Raw genomic sequence first — 14,224 nt, 5'->3', positions numbered from 1 at the left:
AGGTTAATTTTCCAAAACCTTCAGAAATGCCTCTATCTCTTGCTCACTAAGAACTAGAAGGAGGATGGTCAGCATTCCCAAAACAAGAAAAACAATGGCCTTTCTTTACTGATGGAGTGAGCCCAGGGTGCAAGGGAGCCAGACAATAAACAGTCTGAACCTATCCATTCAAACACTCCATTCAAACACTCCAGTGTCCACAGAGGGACTAGACCCAAGTGTCCAATGAGCTGATCTGCCTACAGTATTCCTAGCAACAGAGGATGCTCTTGAAAGACATTTTCCCGAGTTCATATTTATACTGACTCTTGGTCAGTGGCTAATGAGTTACTTGGGCATGACTTTGGAAAATCAAAGGGGGAAGAATATAAGGCCAGGCAGAGACATTTGGGAAAAGGGATGGGAGGGAAATCAGCACATTGTCTCCCATTGCCCATCTTGGTGCACAATAACTTGGCCCACATCAAATAAAGCACAGAGAAGTCATGATACGACACCAAAACCAATGAACAAACCAAGCTGCCAAAACAGAGAAGCCTCTTGAAGCAAGGGGAGTCTCCAGAACTTTGGGATGAGCCACCCTACCCCTTCTACCTGTGGGCACATGAGAGGTCAGTGCTTTTGAGTATTATGGAGTTATTAAATGGATTTTTAATAAAAGAGTCCAGCCAGCAGAGGAATTTACACAAACTCATTAGGGACTGTACCACAAGCCAGAAATCTAGACGCTCCGCCTACATGGGACGAGAATTTTACAGAGGAGAAGGGCCACTTCAGAACTGGCAAATGGATTTCACTGGGCCTCTCCCTGCAGTAGCAGGAGTTATCAACTATGCCTTAAAAATGGTGGATATCTACATAGGCCTTCTGTTGGCTTACCCATCCAAGGTACCGACCTCTGCTAATGTTACTGAGGGGCTAATAGAACAGGTTTTATAGCTTTTGATAGCGCCACAAGTTATACAATCAGATTAAGGTTCCCGCTTCACTGCAAAGCAAACACAACAATGGGCATTACAAAATAATATCTCTTACATTTTTTACCTACCGTGTGGTCATACAGCAGCAGGTATCATAGAAAGACACAATGAGCTTTTAAAACAAGGACTATTGAGAGATCTTGGAGGACAGTGGTCCCCCAAGTTGTCAAAAATACTCTCTACAGTCTTTATTACATTAAATTCAAACCACTATCACATGACTGCATCATATTTAAATTCACAACAAATGAGAACACCAATAGACACTGCAGCCTCTGCTGGTGTATACACCCACACCAGATACAACCTAATTACCAGTTTTCATGGACATGAGAGCCCAGACAATGTCACCTCTAGCAAAGGAACGTCCACCTGGTATTTTCACCTTTCCTTTCTCCCTCATAGAAAATCCAGAGCCTAGCCACTTCCCCCTCGGTCCTGATGAGCACCTGATGTGGACGACAGGCTCTGGGATCACGCTCAGCCCGCATCCATTCATCATCCAGTGTAAACTAAGCAAACCACTCAGCACCCTCTGGAGAGGGATCCTTCCTACCACCCACGTACTTTGTTCCACTATAGGTACTATGGTATAAACCTGGAACTGCTCCTGAAAGCCAGGAGATGGAACTAATCTTCCCTAGACTGAGTGACACCATTTAGAGGATACCCAGGGGACAAACAGATCTCCTCCTGCTGGCTGTTGATGACTTCTGACTTTAACCTCTATTATGTTGCTATGCCCCTTCCTTACGTCAGCAATCTCTAGACTTGCCAGTATTGACTATACATCCATTGGTGGATCATCTTAGCCTTAGTAATTTACACCCTACTGCTGACAAAGTATGTCTGGAAACAAACATGCCACGTGCATACCACAGGGAGTCACACAACATGAGTCATATTGGGGATGAAGGGATCCATGCTGTTGGCTATTCAGGTTAGTTAATTCTACTAACACGACCATGGACATTGACCCTAAGACTAGCACTTCTCAGTGTATCTCTACTATTACTAGCAATACCCATTCCAGTGAAAGCAGACTCTAAGATATCTCTTGTGACTCATAAATGCCTTCTAAATTCTTTGGGCCAACTTTGACTTGAAAACAGACTAAACCCACTATTATTAACTAGTCCTTCAAACTAATAGATCAATGGGCTGCTATCTATTAAGTCTCCCTTAAGAAATGCCTGGACATAGCATGCACCCAGTATTACAACCAGGATGGTTGTGATTGTTGCAATCAAATTAAAAACACTGTAATCCAGAGCCAATACCAACAAAGACTACAGGGCTGCAGAGATGAAGTTATAACTCTTACTAATACTGGGGATGATGATAAATATAAACCCTGCCTACAATGTACATCTTTAGAACACTAGCCTCTTTTCCTGTAATTATAACACTCTCACTCTCTCTCTAGTACAAACCCCATTTATTGAGGCAAAAAGAAATTGCACTGAGCATGCAGCCAAGGGCACCATACCATGGACTTCCTCCCTGGCTGCCAATCAATATAAACAAGGAAGGCAATATATAAGACATATTAGTACCTTGGCCAAGGCATGTCTAAAAACTCAGAACTACACCATCTTGTGCATTTTCCCCTAACCTTACCTCGCAATATCAACTGGCAATTTTACATGACACTCAGTAGAAGTGAGTTCTACAACAATTGCAATGCTGGCTCTCAACAGTAAACAACATAGCTCTCGGGTGTTACAGCAAAGACAATTCTTATGAAAAACGTTAAATCTCATGAAGAAATCTACCTGCTCTCTGCACAAGAGTTTCCACCCAAATTAGCAACTACTTACTTACAGCTATCACAAAATTTGCCAGGCCTACCAAGACCACCATTAATAAGCATTTGGGAAATATTTGAGGGACATTACCGCTCACTGTTCCTCTTCTAGAGGATCCTTAAAAGATATACATGCAAACCACCTTAAAGGAAATAGAAATGACAATGAGAATCTCTGTAGCAAAGCTAACCTGAGAGGAAACTTATTTGTGTAGTCACTCTGCCACCTCCCAAGGGGCCACCCTTGGGACTGTTAAAGCAATACAAAGGGCTGCATTAGAAAAGTTTCCCCTAGAATGGAAACAGTGGAGCAAGCGGTACCCCACTGAAAGACAGCAATGTCATAAACAGGGAAAGAAATGAGCCAAACATATAACACAATTGACGTCTATTTTTGAAGTAACTTGACCTATCTGTGAGAATCCCATATATGAATGCCCCATAGTTCAGGATCTCATTTGGTGTACACCTAAATTATAACAACTTTTTTTTCAGAACACAAGAGCATCGCACACTTGTGGAAACAATCCGATGTTTTTACTATCGGAAATCAACAGGCAACTCAAGAATCAACGCACATCAATGCAAACAAGAATGAATGTACAATTACCAACCAAACCAAACCTGCGTATAGCCTTAGCCACAGGAATACATAAATGGAAAATTTAACAGTTCAACCAAAGCCCGTGTGCTAGGCTTGTTTCCAACAATCTGACTTTAGTACATATGACATAATACCACTCCTCTGGCCAAGCTCCTCCACGAACCTCATTTATCAAAGTGAGTGTATTCTCCAACCCATGAACTTTCAACAATGATATCCAGATGCCAATCTCACAAAGTATGTGGACAATAGAGGGCTGAGCCCATTAACCAATTTAGTTCATCCAGTTCCTGGATGAAAGGTGGGTAACATATAAGCTTGTTTGATTATAATGTGTTCCCCTTAACACCACCTCAGATTGCACTAAGCTACATACACTTACCTGAAAAGGAATAAAGAGAATACAGGCTGCAGAGTGAGACTGGTGGGCCTGTAAGGGCATTAAATGACTTACTCTATCATAAGCTTCTCCTTGGCCAACTCTGGACAATATTTGTGGTATTGAGTTTGGCTCAAAATTCCAGTAGATTTGTCCTCAGCAGCAGAACCACCAAGTACTTGCCCCCAAAACCATACTAGTCACAGCTCTGATGTCACAAATGAGCTTTTCCAATAGTCCTCAGGTACTAACCACCTTAGGATCACTAAGGTGGGGAGTAGTAACTGCACAGTGTGGGATATCACACAATGATTAAATGAACCACAGATAGCCATGTCTAAGGAATTATCTGCACAAATTAAACAGCCCAAGGACTGAAACTCTTGGCCAAATATCATCATACTTTAGGGACCATGGTATTAAATAATTGTGTATCCTTAGTTGCTTATTAGCTCCAGGATGAGTCATCTACACACTTATTAACACGTCTTTCTTCACGTGGTTAGATAACACTTACCAGTTGTTACAGATAGCCAGAAACACGCATCAAATAGACTAAACAAATAAAAGCTTCCCCCCTTTTTTACCTATTTTCCTGGATTTCCCACATTCCACCATGGCCAAATGAGAAGATTGGCTTCAAACAGGCTTTGAAATCCTAGTTTATATAGAATTCTGGGTCTCGAATACGCTTAAAGATGCTTTATGGTTGCATCCGAACCTGGGCGTTACGAAAAAACTAACAGCTTAGATTATAAACCAACGTGGAGCCAGGGGATGGATCGTTACAAAAATGAGCCAACAACGGCCTTTATTTGTTGGTCCCTAGGTTGTTTACTTTTTCATGGTGGGCTGAGACCCATTGGATCAAAAGCCCTCTGGAGCCAAACTCAAATTTTTACACATCCAGTTGTTTTATAAATATAGCCCAAAATGTAGACTTTTAGCAACTTAGTTTCTGCTAGGCATAAAGACCCCAAGTGGCTTCTGCTCTTCGGAATTCTCTGACCCAAAGAATTCCCACCTTCTCGTTGAACAACATAACCTCATAGGTCCCATCACAGATCTGTTGCCCTCCCTCTTCCTCCGCCCCTCATGCAAACTTGTCAAGGTGTTGCCTAAGTAAAGGTTGTGTGTACTACTGCCACATCTTGGTCAGATCTTTTTCCTTGATCAGCCTCAAAATTCCTCAAACTCTCTAGAATTGCAAACCAGACAGAATTGAATAAAGCTATTCTGTCTTCTAGAAAAACAAAATAGAATAATTGCCTAAGGGAGTTGTAACTTCTCCCTTCATGGAGATACTAGTTTTGAAAGATGAGTTATGGTCTGAAAGCCACAGCTTACCTGCTCTTGTAGATTAGAGATGTTATTTGTCATTATTATTAATAAAAATAGCTATTTTGATTGAACAATTAATATTTGTGTTCACTGTGATAAATTTTACTGATATTGTCATTTTCTAAGATAACTTGAATCTCTTTTTCTATTTGTAAGATATAATAGTTTTACTCTACCCTCCTTGAAAATTATGATGATGATCAAATGAAGAAATACATATGAAAATATTTATGAACTTCAGGTCCCATATTGCCCCGAGTTATATACAATTTATTATGGACTGGCAAACTTGTTTCATATACTGGGTTTTCCAAAGACTCCACAAGGCTGCTATATGTTTAAAAATATACGAGTGTTGGGAAATATGTAGAAAGACATAAAATTTTTTTGCAATTTTTGTGTGGCATCATGTTTTTATAGCTCCTAAGTATGAGTACTAATGTCCAAAAAGAAAGTCAAGTATGTTTAGAATAAACTAAATCTAAAAAAAACAAAAGAAAAGAAATAAAGAAGGAAGGAGAGAAGGAAGGAAGGAACAAGAGAAAGAAAGAGAGAAAAGGAAAAGAAAAAGAAATGAAATTGTGATGTAAGACCACATTTTGCATGCATGTTTGATAAATGAGGTAAGGAGAGACTAACTTCAGTCTACTTTTAAGAAGTAAGTAGCTACAGACTCAGCCATATGTTTAAGATTGACTTTGTAATGAGATTTCAGGAGTGTGAACAAGAGCACATGACTGAACATAGTTCTATTATAGTGTGCTATAAAATGATGAACTGTTAATTTAACAGAGTTTTGCGTGAAAGTCTAGTCTTTTTCTGTAAGACTGGGTTTTTTAAAAAGAATGATGGGAAGCCGTTATAGAGGAAGCAAAGCTAACTCCTTCCAGATGCAAGGTTTCTATATTCCCAGTCGCTCTTTTTACGGACATTCAGGCACGGGTAATAGGCTTGGCTTCACCAGGAAAAATACTAGCACTTAACCAATTCATCAAGGAGACAAAAACAATGGAGAATCATCCACCCGAGCCAAGTATATTAAATTGTATGTGGTCATCATACATGCTATTATTGTCAAAAGTAATGAGGAATAATCATCTTCCTAAAATCAAGTGCTTCCCATTTAATTAACCAATATCAGAATATTCACTCACATTCTCAGGGGAAAGATTTTTGAAAGTGGCTCCTGCAATTTATTGAGTTCTCCTTGGCACGCAAAAATGATGTTGACATGTAAAGTAAGTAGCTAGATCCCTTTTAATAAAACCAAAATCCCACATTGCTTAGTCAGTGGCATAATTATATTCCAAAGTAGGGAGCTTTGGAACAGAGAGAATATAGCTAAGGAAAAGTTCTAATAAGGAAAATTTACAGTAATATATGATTAATTTGCATATAGGAAAAAGAAAATCAGAAACTGAAAAGCTGTTTTTAAGACATCGAGTTTATTGTCTTTACTAGACAACATGAATATTTTTCCAGTAATATTTTTTTAATTTTTTGTCATTTTATTTTATTTTTTGTTTATTTCTGTAAAGTACAATGCAGGTAGGAGATAATGAATTTGACATATTAAACAAACATCAAACAACACCTCTTGTTGTGGTTTTGGAATTGATAGCAATAAAAATGATTCTTATGATTGAGGGAAAACTTCTTTCAATTTACATAGGGGGAAGAATTTGTCTTATAAGAATGTTATACATCTTCTTCCCTTAATTATGAGCTGAAGGTGAGCAAAGAGGCTACAGAGAGGAAAAAATTCACAGTCCTGGAAAAAAATCATGATATTATGATACCTGAATGTATAAATCAGAAACATACCCAGAAATGTTAGAGATGGGTCTAACAACAAGCAAAATTCTGGAATCACTTGTTTCAAGTTTGATTTGAATTTTTAGAGAAAATAAGGATACCCTTATTTTATTTTATTTATTTTAGGAGAATCTAGAACAGTTTTAGATTCAGAATCAATACATTTATTAAGCAGGTGATATTTATCAGGCATTGGTAAAGAACTCACAATTCAACAACAAAAAGACAAACAATCCAATTAAAATACTTCCAAAGGACTCGAATAGACATTTCTTCAAACAGTATATACAAATAGCCAACAAGCACGTGAAAAGATACTCAGTGTCACTAATCCTTAGGGAAATGCAAATCAAAACTATAATGAGTACCAGGTCACACCCACCGGGATGGCTATAATTTTTTAAAAAGGTGTTGGCAAAGATATGGAGAAATTGGAACCCTTGTGCATTGCTAGTAGGAATGTAAAGTGTTTCAGCTGCTGTGGAAAACAATTTAGTGGTTCCTCAAAAAGTTAAATATAGGGGCTGGCCCCTGGTGTAGCGGTTAACTGTGCACGCTCCACTGCTGGCAGCCCGGGTTCAGATCCCAGGTGCGCACCGACGCACCGCTTGTCAAGCCATGCTCTGGCAGCATCCCATATAAAGTGGAGGAAGATGGGCACAGATGTTAGCCCAGGGCCAGTCTTCCTCAGCAAAAAGAGGAGGATTGGCATGGATGTTAGCTCAGGGCTGATCTTCCTCACAGAAAAAAAAAAAAAAGTTAAATATAGAATTACTATATGACCCTGCAATTCCACTCCTAGATATATACCCAAAAGAAGGGACAAAAAGTACTCAGTACACTGATATACCGATGTTCATAGCAGCACTATTCACGATAGCCAAATGGTGGAAACATCCCAAATGTCCATCGACAAATAAAGGGATAAACAGAATGTGGTATATACAGACAATGGAATATTAATTAGCCATAAAGAGGAATGAAGCACTGGCCCATGCTACAACATGGAAGAATCTTGAAAACATTGTCAGTGAAAGAAGGCAGTCATAAAGGTCACGCATTGCATGATTCCATTTATAGGAAGCATTCATAATAGGTAAATCTGTAGAGACAGAACATAGATTGGCGGTTGCCGGGGCCTGGGAGTGGAGGATGAGGAGAAACTCCTGAATTGCAGTCTAGAGAGAATTGAAATAATTTTTTTGGAACAGCATGCTTGTTTGGAAGCTGATATTCACAAGTCGCAGTCATAAAAAATGCAGTGTTGAGTGTTAGTATATAATGCATAGAAGTACACCTGGGACCCAACTTAAATATAGGGATACTGAATGCTCATTATTCACTTTTTAAAACACACTTTGAATCATACAGAAAAGCCTGTTTTATATTAGTGTTACGTATTAATGGAATAAAAATACAAAATATTTTAAAGGGGTTTTTCAAAGTGCGAGTAGATAAAATCTTAAACAATCAGTTAATCAGAGACCTTGTTTGTCAAGATTATCTCATTCTCTGGCTGGACAGGATCACTGAGTCATTGCTGTATTAGATCGAGGGAATATCAATTTCACTTGTGTATTTGGGGAAATGAAAACATTTCCAAATACACATGCTTCTTGGCATTTTAATTCCTAGAATTTTCACTTTTTAATCATTTCTCTTTAAGTCTTTAGTTATCTTTTTAGTGAAGATTTTTCCTTTCATTCTGTTCGTGTCTGAGGAATTAACAATCCTATTCTCAGTGGTTTCATGTAATCAGAACCTCCTGATTCAAACACTGTGCAATCCACAGGGAGACATCATTATTAAAAGGGCTTTGCAGATTTGTTTAGTGCTCTGCTCAGAATATGAAAGTGCAGACTTTTAAATATCTGAGAGGAGATTGCCAACCCGTTACCCTTCTGGAAGAACTTTTGAACTAGACATTTTCCGTTGTTTTAGTATGAGATACTTGGAGTCAAATTTCTGCTGGAAACACTTTTGGGTAATAGATGGCACAAAATGAGGCCAAGTTTGTAGGTTTCAGATTTTCAAGCTCACTAAAGTTTTAAAGACCCAAACCAAACCACAATTTCAGTCGGCCATTTGTTGAAGGCTCCTAAATGGTTGTCCAGTAGAAATAAGGTCATGGGCGTAGATCAGATTGTTTGTGTGTGTTGGGGGCAGTGGATGGTTAGGGGAGAAGGGATAGGAATTTATAGGGTATTCTATTTATGTACATGCTTCCAAGTGACAGAGAAGGAATTTTATTCTGAACAGTTCTACATACCCACAAGAGCTGTGGCTGAATTTGGATCCCTTCTTTGGAAGATAGTCAGGTGATGAAATAGAGAGACAGCAAGTCATATTCTTTAAAAGTTGTTGCTCATGAAGGAAAGGAGACGATGGGGCACTAGCTCAGGGAGACACAGAATCTGGATTGATGTTCACAAGCACAGATCTTAGAGTGCAACAGACCTCGGTCAGATCATTGAACGTTGATACACATGAGGTTCTATATGTAAAATGGGGCATATTAATACTTATTTCAGAGGCAAATTATACTTTATGTACAGATAAATTATGTACATAAAATATGGAGTACATGTACTTAAAATTTTAACTACTATGCAGGCTATTATAATTCTTTTTTTTTATTTTTAAGTGCTTCTTTTTATTTTTATTTATTTATTTATTTTTATTTATTTTTTATTTTTATTTTTATTTTTTATTTTTTGTTTATTGCAGTAACATTGGTTTATGACATTGTAAAAATTCCAGGTGTACATCATTGTACTTCTATTTCTGCATAGATTACATCATGTTCACCACCTGAATACTAATCAAAAACCTCCCCAAAAATAAAAGTCCAGGACCAGACGGCTTCCCTGGTGAATTCTACCAAACATTCAAAGAAGACTTAATACCTATCCTTCTCAAACTCTTCCAAAAAATTGAGGAGGGGTGTAGCTCCCTAACTCATTCTGCGAAGCTGACATTACCCTGATACCAAAACCAGACAAGAACAACACACACACACACAAAAAGAAAATTCTTAACTAATAGTTGTATAAATTGTTAAAGTTCTTTTGATTTCCAGTAATGTAATTCATTCTTTCTAGGTTTGACATGAGTCTTTTTTTGTTTTTGTTTTTTTTTGTGAGGAAGATTAGCCCTGAGCTAACATCCGATGCCAATCCTCGTCTTTTTTGCAGAGGAAGATTGGCCCTGGGCTAACATCTGTGCCCCTCTTCCTCTACTTTATATGGGACGCCGTCACAGCATGGCATGACAAGCAGTGAACCTGTGCGTGCCAGAATGCAAACCTGCGATTCCCAGGCCGCAGAAGCGGAGCACGAGCACTTAACAGCTATGCCACCAAGCGGCCCCTTGACTTGAGTCTTGAAATGACTGACATCAACATGCTGATTTTGGTAAATTTTAATTGGGCAATCAGAAAATAAGATTTCCAGGGTGGGTAGAATACTTATTTTCTATCTATAACTACAAATGTGTAGGTTCCTGATCTTCAGCTGAAAATATCTATAAGATTAAGATTTGAAAAGACAAAATTTTTGTTAAAAAAAATACATCATGTTTTGTCTAAGGTATTCTGGCTTTTTATTTTTTTAAATAGATGTCTTCTAGAGTAGTTTTTCTTAAGTAACATACTACATCCTTGTGTTGCTTAAGCAATTTATGATGTTCTAGAAATTCTTTTAGGTAGCATCAGCTACAATGGAAATGTATAGAAGAATTAATTCTTCATTATTGAGAGGAATTTAAAAGTTAATTCTTTGGGGTAGAAAGATTAGGTAACTTGAAATCAAAAAAAGGGAAAAGAAGAGAGAAAAATTTTAAAATGCTGATCTTCTGATAGACAAGGAAATAAGAGAAGTAGACAACGTGGGAACAACATGGACACACAGACATCCTTCTTAGGCCAAGTTGTCTGAGATGTATGGAGGCAGCGAAACCCCAGTGGAGAATGTTCTCTAAGGAGAAATTCAGAGTAAGGTGAAAAAGAACAGTAGTTAACGTCTAGGATTAAGGCCAGGGTTCAAAAACAAAAAAGATTGATAATTATTATAATTATAAAAGTGTGCATGCAATGATATTCACATTTCCAAGCTATAAGCAGACTGTGTTCCAAAAGTTTATTATTAAGTCCACTTAATAACTGATCATATTTTCCACATAAACTATATATATATATATATATATATTTTTTTTTTTAAGGTTGTGTATAAGTTCTTTATGATTTAGCTGTGATAATAAATGCTGGGAAAACAGTGAATAAGAAGATAAAGCCTTTGACAATGAAGGGCAAATAAGTTTAACAATCATCAAAACAATAATAAGAGCTAATATTTATTGAGCACTTAACATATGCTAAGTGCTATAATTTTCCTTATTTTTCAAATTAGAAAAATGAAGCAGAAATATGTAAACTGATAAGTGGTATCCGTTGTACTCACAGTGAATAAACGTAATTGTGTGTTAACCTAGAGAGAGAGAGAGAAATGTGGGCTCACGTCCCAGCATCTCTACTTCCTAATTACGTAAATTTATGGAAACACTTACCATCAGTTTCCTGCCACATAAAATGGAGATTAAAAATATGAACCTTAGAAGGTTGTGTTGAAGATTGGTAGGAGTTAAATATAATTTATTAAAAACGTGAGCAAGAACTGTTCCAAGTGCTTTGTGTGCATTAGCTCACTCAGTTCTCACAACAAAGCAGTGAGGAGGATACTCTCATGCTTACCATTTTACAGGTGGGGACACTCACTGGCTGCAGGGAGGTTCAGGGACTTCTGCAAAGTGACAGAGGTAATAAATCGCAGAGCAGCTTTACAGGCTAGGCATTCTCATTACAAAACCCAGTCTCTTAAATACTGTGTGCTCCCGCACCAATATTACTGCTGGCTATATGTATTATACTTTTTTTTTTTCCCCAGGAAGATTCACCCTAAGCTAACATCTGTGCCAATCTTCCTCTATTTTGTATGTTGGTGTCTGCCATGGCATGGCTGACGAGTGGTGTAGGTCCACGCCCAGTAACCAAACCCAGGTCGCCAAAGCAGAGCACCCTAAACTTAAACACTAGGCCGTGGGGCTGGCCCCTAAGATTTTATATGTGTGTGTGTGTGTGTGTGTGTGTGTGTCTTTGTCTATATATATATATATATATATACACACATACACATACATATTTCATACATGTGTGTTAAAATGTGTTCATAATGTATTTTAAATATGTAATAAACTCCTAATAGAGTATTATCATTGTCATTATTATTGTAATTATTATTATTCCATAGAAACAAATTCTGTCCTGGGTCACATTTCTAGAACCATGACTCTAAGTCTGGGGATAATAAAAAGAAAAACAAACAGAAAAAGGTAACAATAGAAAAAAAAAGTGAAAAATTTGGCTCATAGAGTTTCTGATATTGTGACATCTGATTGGACATAGATATAAGACAAATGTCTTCCACCCTACTTCCAAAAGGATGTTGTATTTCCATTTGGATTCTAGGAAATTAGAAAAACAAACAAACAACAACAAAATAAACTTTCTCTATTCCCCAATTATTTCACACTTTTAGCACTTTCCCAACAGCAAATCAACTTCTGTTCTAGGAGATGAAGATTCCATTGTTGCCTTCGATCAAAATTTATAAATATTTATGGAATGTTTCCTCACATCTTTTCAGGCCACTCTCTTGTGACCTGTGTAATATTTCCCTTTGACTCTTTGTTTTCTTTGCCAAGTTAAAAAATGCATAGATTATTCAAATAACTGGAAAGTATATTCTACATATTGAATTATAAAACTTTTTAAAAGAGAAACCCAGTTAGGGAGTTTAACATTGTTTACTTCATGATTTTTAACACATACCACCAGCTACTTGAGTATGGAGATCAGAATTCTGATCTCAATTCCAATTCAGGCGACTTTCAGTATTCATCTATATATCGGATAATTATTCTATGAGAAAAATCTATTCCTTCCTCTTCATTCCTAAAATTATGATAGCAAACATCTCCTGTACCATCTACCAGGAGTCGGGATAGATATAGGTATCAATAGTCTCCTGGCATGGGTTTGAACTGAGATGCTACTCTTCTGTGACATTAATAGCAGTTTGCTTAGATTTGACTCACCTGGAAAGTAAGAACAGTAGTTTTGGAGGTCAATGATTCTGCCTGATGTTATCCTGTTCCTCTGGCCTAGAATATGGTAGGAATGCAGTAATAGATATTAGTTTCCTTCTCCCACGCAAGAAGGCAACTCAGCTGAAACTTTGCAGAAACCAGTGAGTTATGATGTCTGTTGGAAGCAGAGGCTGTGTTTGGATAGATCAGTATTTCTAAACTGGTATACCAGCACTCTAGCGCAAATGAACTCAACAGGTGTCAAAGGACGTGTCCTTTCCTAGTGACAATTGTATCCAGTGATTTGCAACAGGAACTTGCAGGGAGGACAGACTGTGGTCAGTTTAAGCTCTGCTTATAGGTGGATGGACCGCACTTTATTATTTTGGTTAATATTAGTGTCCAGTGGCTCCTTGTTGGTTCGCAACCTTGGGAATTCCCCAGGTGAAATTCAAAACACAGAGGACAAAGAAAGACCAAAAGAAAGAGGCAGCCCACAGCAGATTGGTAGGTGGCAGTTTTAACAAGCAAGGGAACTTGGATACGAGGCTTATCTTGGGCAGCCACAGATGAAGAGATCTCCCCACTCACACACCAGAATCTTAAGAGTGTATATACAGGCCTTATTGGTTTTGAAAACACTTTGCTCACTCAAGGGTATGTCCTTGAAGTGGTTCCTAGTGCAGGAACAGTGGGCAGAATGTACATTCCAAGAACAGGGGAGGGGGTGAGGAGCCTCAGATGGCTGGGGTCAAGCTTTCGGGTCAACCTGAGCTCATGTCTTCCGGATGACCTCCTCCAACACCGCTGTAACAAATTACAATAGACCTGGTGGCTTAAAACAACAAACATGTATTCTGTCATACTTCTTGAGACTAGAAGCCTGAAATCAATATCATCAGATGAAAAGCAAGGTGTCAACCGGGCCACGCTCCCTCTGGAGTCTCTAAGGGAGAATCGGATCCTTGCGTCTTCCAGCTTTGCGTGGCTGCCGGTCTCCCTTGGCTCATGGCTGCATCACTCCAGTCATCCAGACCAGCCTCTTCAAATGTCTCTGCTCAGTCTTCACATCACCTCTGTGTGAATAAAATCTCCCTCTGCCTCCATCTTATGGGTATACCTGTAATCGCATTTAGGACTCACCTAGCTAATCCAGG

The sequence above is a fragment of the Diceros bicornis genome, chromosome 38 (assembly GCF_020826845.1).
Source record: "Diceros bicornis minor isolate mBicDic1 chromosome 38, mDicBic1.mat.cur, whole genome shotgun sequence".
Classification (NCBI taxonomy): Eukaryota; Metazoa; Chordata; class Mammalia; order Perissodactyla; family Rhinocerotidae; genus Diceros; species Diceros bicornis.
This window is presented reverse-complemented; position numbering follows the sequence as displayed.